Raw genomic sequence first — 14,533 nt, 5'->3', positions numbered from 1 at the left:
ACATTAAGAGTAAATGGATTTATGTCTTGCATATATGGATAAAAGGCACTTTTTCATGATAGCCTTGAGTCCTTTGCTCAGTTTGTAGATGGTGTGTTTGAACAAGAATTGAATATGGGTGTCTTCCTCCTGGAGAATTTCTCTAATATATTTATGCTTATGAAAAAACAGAGAGATTTTTTTGGGGGGAGGGATTCTTGAGCTTTGAATCTCATACAAGGTACAAATAAATAGACTGAAAGTATAAAAGTGCCTCTTCTTAATGCCCCCCTCAATTTGGAGCGTATAATCAATTATTCCCAGCTTGTTACATTAATGGGAAAATTAACTGTTAATGAACATTTACCACAGCCTCAGTAGTCAAATCACCTAATTGATCCTTGCACCTAAAGTAAAAGGAAATTATTTGTTACTCATCACTAAATCCCTTACAAAAATGACCATAAATCTCAATGTGTTTGTCCTATAATGGAAGACCAGATTATCAGTGATATACATGACAGCCTGTCCATGTGGTCTGCTGGCCTGTCTATATAGAATTCTAAATATAATGAATTCTAATACTCTAGATGTCTTAAAAACAAGTTCTTAGCAGGACCTGCATAAGCTGACCAACTATGTGGTCACTTGCCCAATCTGCATCTGTGAACTGAGCATATCTAAACATCTAGATGCCTTAAAAACAAGTCCTTTGCAAGGGCTTACCCTCAAATATCTCAAGATAGGAATACTGCCTCCTAATGAGGTCATCTAGGCTTCTTTAACAGAGCCTCCCTTCAAATATCTCAAGATAGGCAAACAGCTTCCTAATGTGGCTTCCTAGGCACCTGCATAAAAAATTAAATCCTTTACTCCAACTGAAAAAGAAATGTTGCCATGTGACAATCATGTATATCTAGTTTGCAACTAACCTCCCATACCATGTTGGGTCATCAAGAAGATCACTAGCTACTTTATCCAGCCTAAGGTTTGAAGCCATGGGTATTTCAACTGGCTTTAATTTTACCATTTTTGTTTCTTTCAACAAATTCACTATATATTTTCTGTCAGATTGAACTCCGCTTGTGATGCACTTAATGTCCTAATTTTTTCACACACAGCCGGTCCCAAGCCTGGGTTAAGAAGGAAGATTGCGTTAGGTAGTTGACAACCAGCGTAAAATTTCTCAGATCACTATGATATGAATCCTTACAGAATATTTGTTGGGGCATCCCCTACGAGCGACGCGTTGCACTTGAACCACCCGGGTGTAGCGAAAAGTGGGCGAGGGTGGGCTAAGTCGTCGCCCCGAAGCGACGCACCGTGTCAGCGCCTGGGTACAGTGTCAAATATGCAAGGGTTCCTGCATCATTCTGGACGTGGGCAAGTAAAGATGTTAGTTCAGGAAACTAGGATTAGATTAGCAACTTGGAATATAGGGACACTTACGGGTAAAAGCATGGAAATAGTGGATACAATGATTAGAAGAAGAATTAATATAATTTGCCTTCAAGAAACTAAGTGGGTGGGGGAGAAAGCTAAAGAAATCGATAAATCAAGATTTAAACTTTGGTACACTGGAAAAGAAAAACATAAGAATGGAGCAGGCATTATTATAGACAAAAACTTGAAAAGATAGCGTTGTGGATGTAAGTAGAGTAAGGGATAGAATTATAAAAATCAAGATGGTATTAGGACAAGAGATAATAAATATCATTAGTGCTTATGCTCCTCAAGTTGGCTTAGCAGAAAATCTTAAGAGACAATTTTGGGAAGATATGGATAGTATTATACAAGGCATACCAGGGACTGAAAAAATATTTATAGGAGGAGATTTGAATAGACACGTTGAAAGAGATAATAAAAATTATGAGAGGATACATAGAGGATATGGATATGGAGACAAAAATGAGTTTGGGGAGATGATCTTAGACTTTGCTATGTCATATGATTTTAGTATAATGAATACTTGCTTTAAGAAAAGAGAAGAACACTTAATAGCCTTTAAAAGTGGACAAAATAGAAGTCAAATAGATTTTTTTTTAACTAGGAGGGTAGATCGTTTATCATGCAGGAATTATAAAGTTATTCCAGGTGAAAGCCTAACCACACAACATAGAGTCTTAGTGTTGGATATATGTATTAAAAAATGGAAGAAAAATGATAAAATAAACCAGTTTAGGAGAACTAGATGATGGAACCTAAAAGGAGAAAATATAATAAAATTTAAAGATAAAATGATCAAAGATGGGGATTGGACCTTAGAGGATGGGATAGATACAAATACTCTTTGGAATAGATTAGCTAGCTCTATTAAAAAGATAGCAAAAGAGATTTTAGGTCAATCAAGAGGAAGATTCTCGAATAGCAAAGAGAGTTGGTGGTGGGATAAAGATGTACAAAAAATCATAAAGACAAAAAGAATTTGGTATAAAACGTGGCAAAAATGTAGAAACAGAGATAACTTTGAAAAATATAAGGAGGCAAGAAAAGATGCAAAAAGGGCCCTTAGTGAACCTAAATATAGATCGTTTAATAGTTTGTATGATAGATTAAGTACAAACAAGGTCTTAAATTTCGATTTCGACTCAAATTTCGAAGCTCCAAAAGTACGGAAATTTAGACGACATTTCGATTTCGATGTCAATTTCGATTTCGATTTGAAAAAATAACGGAAATTAGTAGTAAAGCATGGAATTCTTAGTCAAACTTTAGAAATAGTTAACAAACATGATAATATAAGTTTTAGGACTAATATATTACAAATTAAATGCATCTTTGTTTTGTATGAGGTGGAAAAGTTGTAAAATAATGTGTATCAAACATATTTGTAAGATAATGCACAATAAACATATTCAGTTAATACAAATGAAATTCATAAATAATTTAAATATTATTTCTTATACAAATAATGATAATGTAGACATGAATGGCTAAATAAAATGTTACTGTAAGTTTATTTTTCATATAATTTCAAAAGAACTTGTAATAATCTTTTGTTTCGATAAAATAAATTAAAAGAGAAATTTCACTTCACTCTTAAATCTTTCATTTGAATTCTCTGATAAAATTTCATTGTATAGTTAAAATTTCGACAAATTTTGAGATTTCAATAAATTTCGGATGAGTCATTGAGATTTCGATGGAAATTATGTAAGACGGAAATCTACTGTCATTTTGATTTCAAGGGTGACGAAAATCGGAAATTTTGACAAAAATTTTGACAATTTCGTGGAAATTTAAGACCATGGGTACAAAAGACGGGGAAAGAGATATATTTAAACTTGCTAAAGTTAGAGAAAGGAAGAGCAAGGACTTAGGAAATGTAAAATTTATAAAAAGTGAGGATGATGTCTTGGTTAAGGACAAAGATATTAAAGAAAGATGGCGAGGTTACTTTAGTAAGTTGTTTAACGAAAACCAAATAGAAAGCTTAAATTTAGAATTGTCAAATGAGGAAAAGACTAAAAATATAAGATTTATTCGCAAAATTAGAGTTAACGAAGTTAAGTTTGTACTAAAAAAGATGAAAAATGGGAAAGCTATGGGACCAAATAACATCCCAATTGAAGTTTGGAAATGCTTGGATGATAATAGAATTATATGGTTAACTAATTTATTTAATACAATTGTAAAAACTAAAAAAATGCTAGATGAATGGAAGAAAAACACTTTAATACCTATATACAAAAATAAATGAGATATTCAAAATTGTAATAACTATCGTGGAATTAAACTTATGAGTCATACGATGAAACTATGGGAAAGGGTAGTTGAATAAAGATTAAGGTTAGAAACGAAGATCTCAGAAAATCAATTTGGTTTTATGCCTGGAGATCTACCACAGAAGCTATTTATCTTTTAAGAAGATTAATGGAAAAATTTAGGGAAAAGAAGAGGGACTTGCATATGATATTTATTGACCTTGAGAAAGCATATGATAGGATACCTAGGGAAGTTCTATGGTGGGTTTTAGAAAAAAGGGTGTATGTTGTAGGTATACCGATGTCATTAAGGATATGTACGATGGAGTAATGACTAGTGTAAGGACTAGATGGAGAAACTTGAGAATTTCCAATTGTCATAAGTGTACATCAAGGATCTACTTTGAGTCATTATCTTTTTGCTTTAGTGATGGACCAATTGACTAAGAGTATTCAAAAGGAGGTTCCATGGTGTATGTTGTTTGCAGATGATATTGTATTAATTGACGAAATTAGGGACGGAGTAGAGACTGAGTTAGAATTATGGAGAGAAGTTTTGGAATCTAGAGGCTTTAGGATAAGTAGAAATAAAACAGAATTTATGAAATGTAATTTTAGTAATGATAGGAGGAATATTGGAGACAAAGTTAAACTTGATGATGAAAAAATAAATAGCACTTGTAGATTTCGATACCTTGGATCTATTATGCAAGCTGAAGGAGAAATTGAAGATGATGTAATGCATAGAGTTAAAAAGATGTTGGTTAAAATGGAGAAGTGCTTCAAGTGTACTATGTGATCGTAGAATACCTTTAAATTGAAAGGGAAGTTTTATAGGACAGCTATAAGACCAGCTATGCTATATGGATCGGAATGTTGGGCGACGAAGAAACATAATATCCAAAAAGTAAAAGTTGCCGAGATGAGAATGCTTAGATGGATGAGTGGTATAACATTGAAAGATTAATTAAGGAATGAACATATTCATGGTAAGTTAGGTGTAGCTCCTATAGACGATAAGATAAGGGAGGAACGACTCAGATGGTATGGACACTTGCAACATAGACCTTATAGTGCACCTGTGAGGAAGAGTGACTTAGTTACTGGTGGGGGGGCAGTAGAAGGGGTAGGGGTAGACCTAAAATAACTTGAGAGGAGATGGTGAGTAAGGATTTAATATCCTTGAATCTATCATAAGAAATGGTCCATGATCGCATAAATTGGCGGAAAAGGATTCATATAGTCAACCCCACTTAGTGGGACTAAGGCTTGATTTTGTTGTTGTTGTTGTTGTTGTATTTTTTGTCAAATTGGGAGAAATCTTGACGACAAAGATATTAATGAGTTGACTCTCTTAACCAGTTTGCTTGATTTTTTTTTGCGTTCATTTGTGGAGTGATAAAAGGGTTTGGAATTTAGATCCTTTATGGGAATTCTCTTGTAAATCCTTTTTTCTCCTACTTGAATCATGATCCTAATGTGGATCCTTTGGTTTGTAAAATAAAGGTTTGTAAAATAAAAGCTTTTGTTGGACTGCGACGCTTGACAAACTTGATACCAATAATTTGCTTCAGAAGAGAAGGCCTAATAAAGCCCTGTCACCTGATGTTTTTGTCCTTTGTTTGAGAAGTGCAGAGACTTGGTCACATTTTTCTTCATTGCCCTTTTGCTTGGGTTGTTTGAAATAAATTATTTGATATATTTGGCAAAACTGGGTTTGCCCCTCCACTTTGAAGGCTTTTTGTATATCACATGTAGAAGTTTTGGCAAGGGAAAGGATAGGAAAGCCTTGTGGCAATGCACTTTTATGGCTATTTGGTTTCTCTATTTGAAGGGGAATGCTAGAATTTTCATAGGGGTGGCTACTGCTAATAACTTGCTTTGGAGTAGAGTGGTTTTATTTTGTGTCATTGTGGGTGTCAGCTTATGGGTTTTTCTGTCACATTTCTTTGGAAGACCTTCAGCCAGATTAGTTGGCTCTGCTTCATTGAGTTGGTTTTCAGTTTATGATGAATTTTCTTTGTAATTTATTGCTATTTATGTAAAGGGAGGATTTCTTATTCTCCCTGTTCTTTCTTTATTTTTTCTTTTCTGTTTCTTTTTCTGCTGTACATTCTTTTCCTTTCTAATAAAATTTTTGTTCATAAAAGAAAAAATATATATTTTCTTTGTCTTTTAAAACTATATGAGATCTTACAATTTAAATTCCCTATATCAATCAACCCAAGTCCTTCAATTGAAAGTGCTTGCTCAAATATGCCTTTGAGTTCATGAATACCTTCTTTACTATAATGTCACGCACATATACTGCCTCTCTGAGACAGCGTCCAGTTATGCCTTTTGTGCGGATCAGAACTTTAGGGGTGTGCATTTTTATGTTTTTTTTCTTATAGAAAAAGAAATTTCATTAATAGGTAAAGAATTTGCTAGGAGGGAGAAGGATATATCTCCTGAAGAAAATCTGGTTCAAACCAGAAAAAACTAGAACAACAAAAACCAAACCATCCAGTTCCTCCAATCCGTATTTAAATCTTGAAAGCTAGCTTCCCTATAAATTCCAAACCCAACACACCGTAAAGAAGCCATATATTGAATATTTTCTCACACCAGGGACCAATTTAACTTCTTCCTAGAAAAAATCTGTGCATCACGCTCCACCCATAAACCCCATGAGACTGCAAACTTGCCACTCTTCCACAGAGCTGCTCTATCCTTCCTTCTTCCAAGGCCAGCAAATGACATGACTATCAAGTCTTCCACTGAATACAAACAGACTCTCTTCCATAATACCAAACAATTTGTTCCATTTCCTCCATGCAAAGTCACAATGCAAAAAAAGATGGGATGCTGTCTCTAAATTTCTATAACAGAGAATGCAAATATTTGGAGAGAGCCTTCAAAGGTCTCCTAATCTGCAGCAAGTTATTGGTATTAATTTTGTTAGCACCACCAACCAAGTAAAAGATTTTATTTTGTGGGAACTTTGACCTTCCAAATAATAGGATAGAGAGGAAAAGGAGAATTGGAATAGGTCAAGAATTCATAGAATGATTTACAAGTGAACACCCTTGATTGATCCAGAGACGAAGAACGAACATCCCTTCCAAACATAAGTTGCAATTGTTCAATAAGGACAACACAAGGAAGACAACTCTACCATATCCTATCATTAAGAGGTTTGAGATGGAGATTCCAAGAGACCAAGCCAAAGAGTTGCTCACATTGTCAACGAAAAAAGAGAACTCTTTCAGCTCATAGCACAATCTAAAAAGGTGAAGAAAAGAAGTGGAAAAAAAAAAAAAACATTCCCAAGCCATGGGTCTTCCAAAAAATGAATCCAAGAACCCCTCCAACCTCAAATTTGGTGTGAGGGGTGAAAAGAGAATAAAGCTGGGAAATAGATCTCCACGGACTCCCCTAAGAACATCTCAAACTAGCGTTTGTATCCCACCCATTCTCATCCAACCATGCTTACTTCGTATAACTATATGCCACAGGGAATTATCTAAGGGGAAGTGCCATGATCACTTAACTAAAAGAACAATGTTTTAGACACAAAATTATCAAGACTCAACCCCCCCCCCCCCCCCCCTTTTAAGACCTACAAAACTCTGCCCAACTCACTAAATGGTCCCTACGACTCTCCACATCAGACCACTAAAAATCTTTCTTGATTCTCTCAAGCTTACTAGTGATCTCTATTGGAATCTTGAAAATATGCAAGAAATACAGCAGAATGCTAGAAAGATAGACCTAAATAAGCGTAATTCTTCCCCCAACAGAGAAAAGGGCCCCCTTCCAACCATCTAATCTCTTCTTCACCTTTTCCATCACTCCAGGATTCGCTCCCAAAGGAACCCCTAAGTCTAGTGTCAACACTAAGTCTGCATTCAGATTGCTAGCTTTCTCAATGGATATATTTAAAGCAAAGGCAACTAACCCACTCTTTCAATTATTAATTTGGAGCCCAGAAACCCTCTCAAATACTTGAAGAATATTTAAAATTATCCTAAATGAAGGGCTATGATCGTCAAGGAAGAAAGTGGTATGGTCAGCAAATTGAAGATGAGAAAACTACCATCCTTTCACTCCCCACACCTAATCCTTTTATCAACCACGTATTTACCATCTTACTCAAGACATCAACTGCAAGAATGAACAAAAGTGGAGATAACAGGTCTCCTTGTGTAATTTCTCTTGAAGCAATAAACCAAGATTTGGGTTCACCATTCACAATAATCGAGAACCGCAAATTAGATAAATGGCCCCTAATCCACTTGCACCAACGCTCACCAAAACCCTTTTTCACGAAGACCTTATTTAGGAAGCCCCAACTCACTCTATCATAACTTTCTCAAAATCTACTTTGAAAGCGAACCCCCTCTTCTTATTCCTATAGATTTCCTCCACCATCTTTTACCCATTTGAATATAGTCTTTTGCCTCCAACTCCTCATTCCCTGGAAAATTACCTCCCCCTACTCATTCTATTGAAACTCTTCTAGTCTCCTCACTTTCCGACAGAATAACCTCCTCCTCCTTTCTATCTAAGATCTCCAACTTGCCTAAAATACTAGTTTTTTCTAATTTTAAAGTCTCCAAACTCCTCCTTATTCCATAAATTTCAATTTCTTCATGAATCTAAAACCTTCTCAGCCTCTCTCCACATCCTCTCCCTGAGAATCCCTGACCAAAGGCTGAAAGCCAACTAACACATTTTTTGGTAACACATTCTTTGGAGGGTTAAAATTCCTAGGAAGATTCGAGCTTTTGGTTGGACCATGATCTTGGAAAAGATTAACATGCAGGATTTGCTTCAGATGAGAAGGCTCCATAATGCTCTCAGTCCTAAGATGTGCTTCATGTGTTATGCAAGCAAAAAACAAATCCCCATTTTTTGTGCATTGCAGGGTAGCATTGAGCTTTGGAATGCCAATTTTTCTCTTGCAGGGGAACAATGTGTGGCCCCAAGAAAGGTGGGAGACTTGTTATTGATCAATTTTTGGGGTTTTTGAAAAATTGAAACGAAAGAGCTCTTTGGTTTGTGGCTGTCTTTGCCATCCTTTGGACCCTGTTGATTGAGAGGAATGCTAGTATTTTTAAAGGTCGTTCAACCTGTACACAGTTACTTTGGGAAAGAGTGAAATTTTTTGCATCCCTTTGGGAGCGCACTCTTGGATTTTTCTAGGGTTTACTACTGTTCAACCTCCCAAGAGATTGAAGGGCAGCACTCTTGTAATTGATACTCATACTGTTGTTCCTGGTTCCTTTATTAGTGTATAGTGTTTTTATATCTCCTTGGAGGACTCCTTGACCTCTGTTTTTAACTTTTCTCCTTGACGTCTGTTTTTAACTTTTTTTATTGCTTTAATAAGATTTCTTCTATCCAAAATTTTGCTCCATATATTAGCCAAGCTGGAAAATGGCAAATAAGCCGTTCAACAGATTCTGTTTTGGTTTACAACAATCATATGACTGCAAATTTATCCCAAATCTAAAAAATGATACCAAACTGGAAAAGTATCCAATGTAGCTTCAGTCCATTCTTCAACCTCAACAGATTGGGCTTCTCCCATCAGAATATAAAACCCTTTATGTCCATAGCAGCTGGGTTTGACATCACCCACTGCCTGGCCTGCAATGGATTTAGGATTTGCAGTGCTCCCTTAAAAAATTAATGTATTCCTGGCTTTCCATGCATAGTATATAGTGGCAGCCCAGAGTAACTTGCATGCTCTTCATGCTTAGAGTTGCCCATGGCAGAAATCTTTCTCAACTTGTCTTCCCATTTCATTAAAGCCTCCTCTATGTTTAACTTCAAATTTTCTTTCCGGTAAGCCTTCCTTAATTGCACAATCAAAAATAAATTATCCCTTATTTCAGAACAGGAACCACATATTTTGCAGGTAGAGTCTGTATTTCTGCTCCATGTTGCTGCTCTGTCCATGGTATTTAGCCTGTTATATAGTTAGCCAGGCCATGAAAGAGTGTTTCAGGATACAGTGCTCAGTCCAAAGAGCTTTAGCCCAAACAGTCCAACACAGGGCTTTTTCTTTCCCTTATACTCTTCCAAGCAGAATTATAAGTGAAGGAGCCTGCAGATATTAATTTCCAATAAACTTTGTCTTCTGTTCCATTATTTGGATAGAAATTTATAGCAGCTCTAAAAGAAGTTCTTTGACTCTTCCTCCCCTTGGCCAGATCCATGAATCACCTCTAATTATACAGGCAGTCCTTGCATTAATTGAAACTCCGAGCTCCACTGGGAAGTCAAGCACATTGTGCTCGATCAAAGGGCTATTTTGATGCCAATCATGATAGAAGAGATGAGAAGTCATACCATTGCCAATTCTACAAATTATATTAGGATGTGCAAATTTCCGTGCCTTGAGTATTTTTTTCCATGTCGAAGAGCACCCTGAGGTTGCATTTACTTCCCATATGCTTTTTCCTTTTAAGCTTATAAGCGTGGATCCAAATCACCCACAAGTAGTTCTTAGATGTGTGTGTGTGTGTGTGTGTGTGTGTATATATTGACAAACAAAGAATCTTATTAGAAGGGAAAAGAATCTACAGCAGAAAATGAAAGAGAAAAGAAAAAAATAAAAAAGAATAGGGAGGATAATAAATCCTTCCTTTACATCAATTGGTTTAAGTTCAACAAAAATACATCATAAACTAAAAGCCAACTCAATGAAGCAGAGCCAACCAATCCTGCTGCTGGTCTTCCGATTGCCAATACCCACAGTGCTGCAAGATAAACAGTAGCCACCCCTTCGAAAATTCTAGCATTCCTCCCCAACCAGATGCACCAAATAATAGCCACAATGGTGCATCACTACAAAGCTTTCCTATCCTTTATTCGTTTCCCTTGCCAAAACCCCTAAATGTGATGGTACAAAAAACCTTCTAATGGAGGGGCAAACCTAGTGCCAAATAGACCAAATAATTTATTCTAAACAACCCACATGAAAGGGCAATGAAGAAACATGTGAACAAGATTCTCCGCTCCTCAAACAAAGGACTCAAACATCAGGTGACAAAGCCTTATTAGGCCTTCTTTTCTTAAGTAATAATTGGTATCAATTCCCAAGTATAGCAGTCCAAATAAAATCTTCCATTTTTAGTGAGCTTCAACTTTCTGGATCAAAGAGGTCAAACCAGAAGGATCCAAGTTAGTGTCATGAGTCAAGTAGGAGAAAAAAAGATTTACCATAAAATTCCCCAGAAGGATCTATATTCCAAACCCTTTTATCAATCCCCATATGAATGTGAAAAGAATCAAGCAAACTGGTGAAGAGGGCCAACTCATTAATCTCTCTGTTATTAAGATTTCTTCCAGTATGGAAGTTCCCAGAAAGACTATCCTCTTGCCAAAGAGGGGGGAAAAAAAGGGAAGCAAAAATAGGAGTGTCAAAGATTAGAATCTTGATAAAGATGTGGATAAGCAATAGCCAAGGGCATCTTCCCAACTCAAAGGTCCTTCCGAAAACAAATTCACTCCTCATTACCCACCATATACTGGAGTTAATCTGAGACACAAACTTCCAAGGTCTCGCGTAATTAATATTAAACCCCACTTTAGCATCCCAGCTGTTTCGTAGTAGACCAAATTTATTGCGAACTACCTTGTACCAAAGATGGTTCTAAATGAAAGCGCAATAACCATTTCCCCACCAAAGAAATGTTTTTGGACACCAAATTACCAAGACCCAAGACTCCTTCCCTTTTAGACCTACAGACAATCTCCCAACCTACATGATGATCTCTATTACCCTCTCCTCCACTCAACCACAAGAAATCCCTCATTAATTTCTCAAGCCTCCACGCCAATCTCACCAGAATTCTAAAAGGAGAAAGATAATACAAAGGAGTGGAGGACAAACATGTGGATGAGAGTAATAAGACAGCCTAAGGTGAAGAAAGCTCCTTTCCACCCATCTAGTCTCCTAGCCACTCTCAAAAACAGGATCCCAGAAAGAGTCAGCATTAGGATTGCCTAAGGGAACACCTAAATAAGTAATAGGCAAAGTCAAAATGACCTAACCCACTAGCCTGACAAAGGGTCCGCATTAATGCCAAGGCCCACCAAGCCACTCTTAGAGAAATTAATTTTCAACCGATGCTTTCTCAAATACCCGTGGGATAGTCAGCAAATTAGAGAAGCAACCCATGTTTTCTAAGAGGAAGAGAATAGTATCATCTATGAATTGAAGATGCAATTTTTTTATTTCTTGATAGAAAATGAAATTCATTAGATAGAAAAAGAATGATACGATCCTCATATCCTACCTTGATCTCATTCACCAACCCCCTATCAACTCTCTGAATCTTCCTACTCAAAACATCAACTACAAAAGTAAAAAGAAGAGCGGAAAGAGGATCCCCCTGTCTTAGACCCTTGGACACTTGAAACCAAGACTTAGCCTAAACCATTTACTAACCAGAAAAGACTATAGAAGATAAGCATCATCTAATCCATTTTCTTGACCTCTGGATGAAACCTTTTCTGGCCATAATATTGTTCAAGAAATTTCAGTTCACTCTATCATAAGCTTTCTCAAAATCGGTATACATGGCTAACCCACTTAGCCCAGAGTGAGTCCTTCTTACTATGAATGTTCCATAATGCCTTAGTCAGCAAGGCCTTGTTCTAGGATTTTAGGTCTAGCACCCCCAGCCCTCCATTCTTTGGGAGGCATACATCCCTCCAAGCCCCCCTGGTCCTCCTCCCCCCCCCCCCCCCCCAAATAGAAAGGTCCTACTCAATTTGATTACATGGGCCAGCACAGGGTAATGGATAGGAAAAATAGCAAGCCAAAAACAGTCAATACCTTGCACCGCAGATTTAATAAGCTCCAGTTTTCCTGCACATGAAATGGTGTTCCCTGGCCATGAACCAATTAGACTGGCAATCTTGTTAATCATAGGGGCAAAATGCATTGTGTTCATCCTAGTGGAAGCCAAAGGAATGCCCTAGTACCTGAAGGGAAACTCCCCTTGATAAAAACCAGTAAGATCTTGAATAGCCTCTATCGTATTGTTGCACAAACCAGCACCATAAATATTGGATTGGATTTGAGGATACTAGCCTTCAACCCTAAGCATTTAGAGAACAAGTTGAGGCAATCCATGATCTGTTTAACTAAAGAGTAATCTCCCCAAGCAAAAAAAATAAAGTCATCTGCAAACGCGAGATGGGTGATTTTAAGATCACCACATTTTGGATGAAAGCAAAATTCTGGGTTGCCCTCCAAAGACTTCAGTAATCTTGACAGATAATCCAAACAAATAACAAAAAAGCAAGGGGGAAAGGGGGTCCCCTTGTCTGAGACCCTTCTTCCCTTCAAAGAAACCAACCAGCCCTCCATTCAAAGCTAAGGAGAAGGAAGTGGTGGAGACACATTGCATTATCCAGCCCACCATTGTTGCTGGAAAGTTTAGGTGCTCCAACATCTCTTTCACAAACTTCCAAGAGATAGAGTCATAAGCCTTTTTAAGGTCAATCTTTAGCATACATCTCGGAGAGATCCTCTTTCTAGCATATTTTCTAACAAGTTCCTGTACGAGATAAATATTTTCTATCATGTATCTCTGACGTATGAAAGCAGACTGAACCTTACTCACCAAAACCTCCAACCCAGGTTTGATCCTACTAGCAATGATCTTGGCTATAACTTTATAGATCACATTACAACATGATATGGGCCTATAATCTTGAACTGAATTTGCATGCTGTGACTTTGCAATCAACACAATTGCAGTACGGTTAAGCTGTTTCAGGAGCCTCCCATTTCTGAAAAATTCCTGAACTGCAAGTATAAACTCTGCCCCAATGATGCCCCAAGCCTTTTTAAGGAAACAAGAAGTGTACCCATCTGGCCCTGGGGATCTCTCTTCACCAATGCTAAATAGGGCATTCTTTATTTCATTTTCTGTGACAGCTTCCACCATCTTCTTATCCTGATCATTGTTCAAGATAGGCCCATTGGCAATCACCCTAGGATCAACAGAGGAGCAGTCTTCTTCAGTTCCCAGCAGCCCTTTATAAAAAACAAGAAATTCCTCTGCCACCTGCTTTTGGGACTTAGTATTTTCACCATTTGCTTTAGTTATGACTGAAATGTGTTTCCTGGCCATATGCCTTTTCATCATAGAATGGGGAAAAGCAGTGCATCCATCACTGCTCTTCAGGAATTTGCTTTTGGCTTGCTGAGCCAAGAAGCTTCTATTTGCTTCATCTAACCTGCCTGTCAGCTCCTTTTTAGCTTTTACCAGATTATGAATCTCTTCATTTTCAAGGGAATCATGCAGCCCCTGTTGAGTGTCCTTTTACTCCTCACAGGCCTTAGCTGCTCTAGCTGATATATGAGAGAAATGAAGGGTATTGAGGTCTCTCAAGGACCCCTTAAGTGCCTCTAGTTTCCTCTCAAGCCTGAAGAGTTTGCAACCCTTAAATCTGCTACTCCAAGAAGATTTCACCACACCAAGGAACCTGTCATGCTTCACCCACATATTGAAGAATTTAAAAGGCATCCTTCCTATATCATCCTCCTCAAGCAAGGAGACAATACAAGAAGCATGGTCAGATAATTTCCCTGGTAATTGAAAAGTAGCATGTGCTCCCAACCCTGCCTGGAACCATTTAATGTTTACCACAGCCCAATCTAGCTTACACCAGATTTTGTTATTGGTCCAGGTTAGGAAGCATCCAGAAGACCTCAAATCAGTCAGCCCACTCTCTGTGAAACACTCCACCATGTCTTTTGTTTCATAAGCTGTCACAGGATTACCATTCCTCTTCTCATCAGGTTGTAATGCACTGTTGAAACAGCAATAAACTCTTCACCC

General features: G+C 37.4%; 1 protein-coding gene across 1 annotated transcript in view; it reads left to right on the top strand.

The window, feature by feature from the left end:
- The window catches only part of LOC131159508 (ATP-dependent Clp protease proteolytic subunit 3, chloroplastic), a 32,507-nt gene that overhangs the window by 11,978 nt on the left and 5,996 nt on the right, over positions 1-14,533 (top strand). The gene's annotated exons all lie outside the window — the stretch shown is intronic.

Source organism: Malania oleifera, chromosome 7 (genome assembly GCF_029873635.1).
Source record: "Malania oleifera isolate guangnan ecotype guangnan chromosome 7, ASM2987363v1, whole genome shotgun sequence".
In the NCBI taxonomy this organism is placed as follows: domain Eukaryota; kingdom Viridiplantae; phylum Streptophyta; class Magnoliopsida; order Santalales; family Ximeniaceae; genus Malania; species Malania oleifera.
The sequence above is the reverse complement of the archived record's forward strand: the minus strand, read 5'-3'. Positions and strand labels throughout refer to the sequence as shown.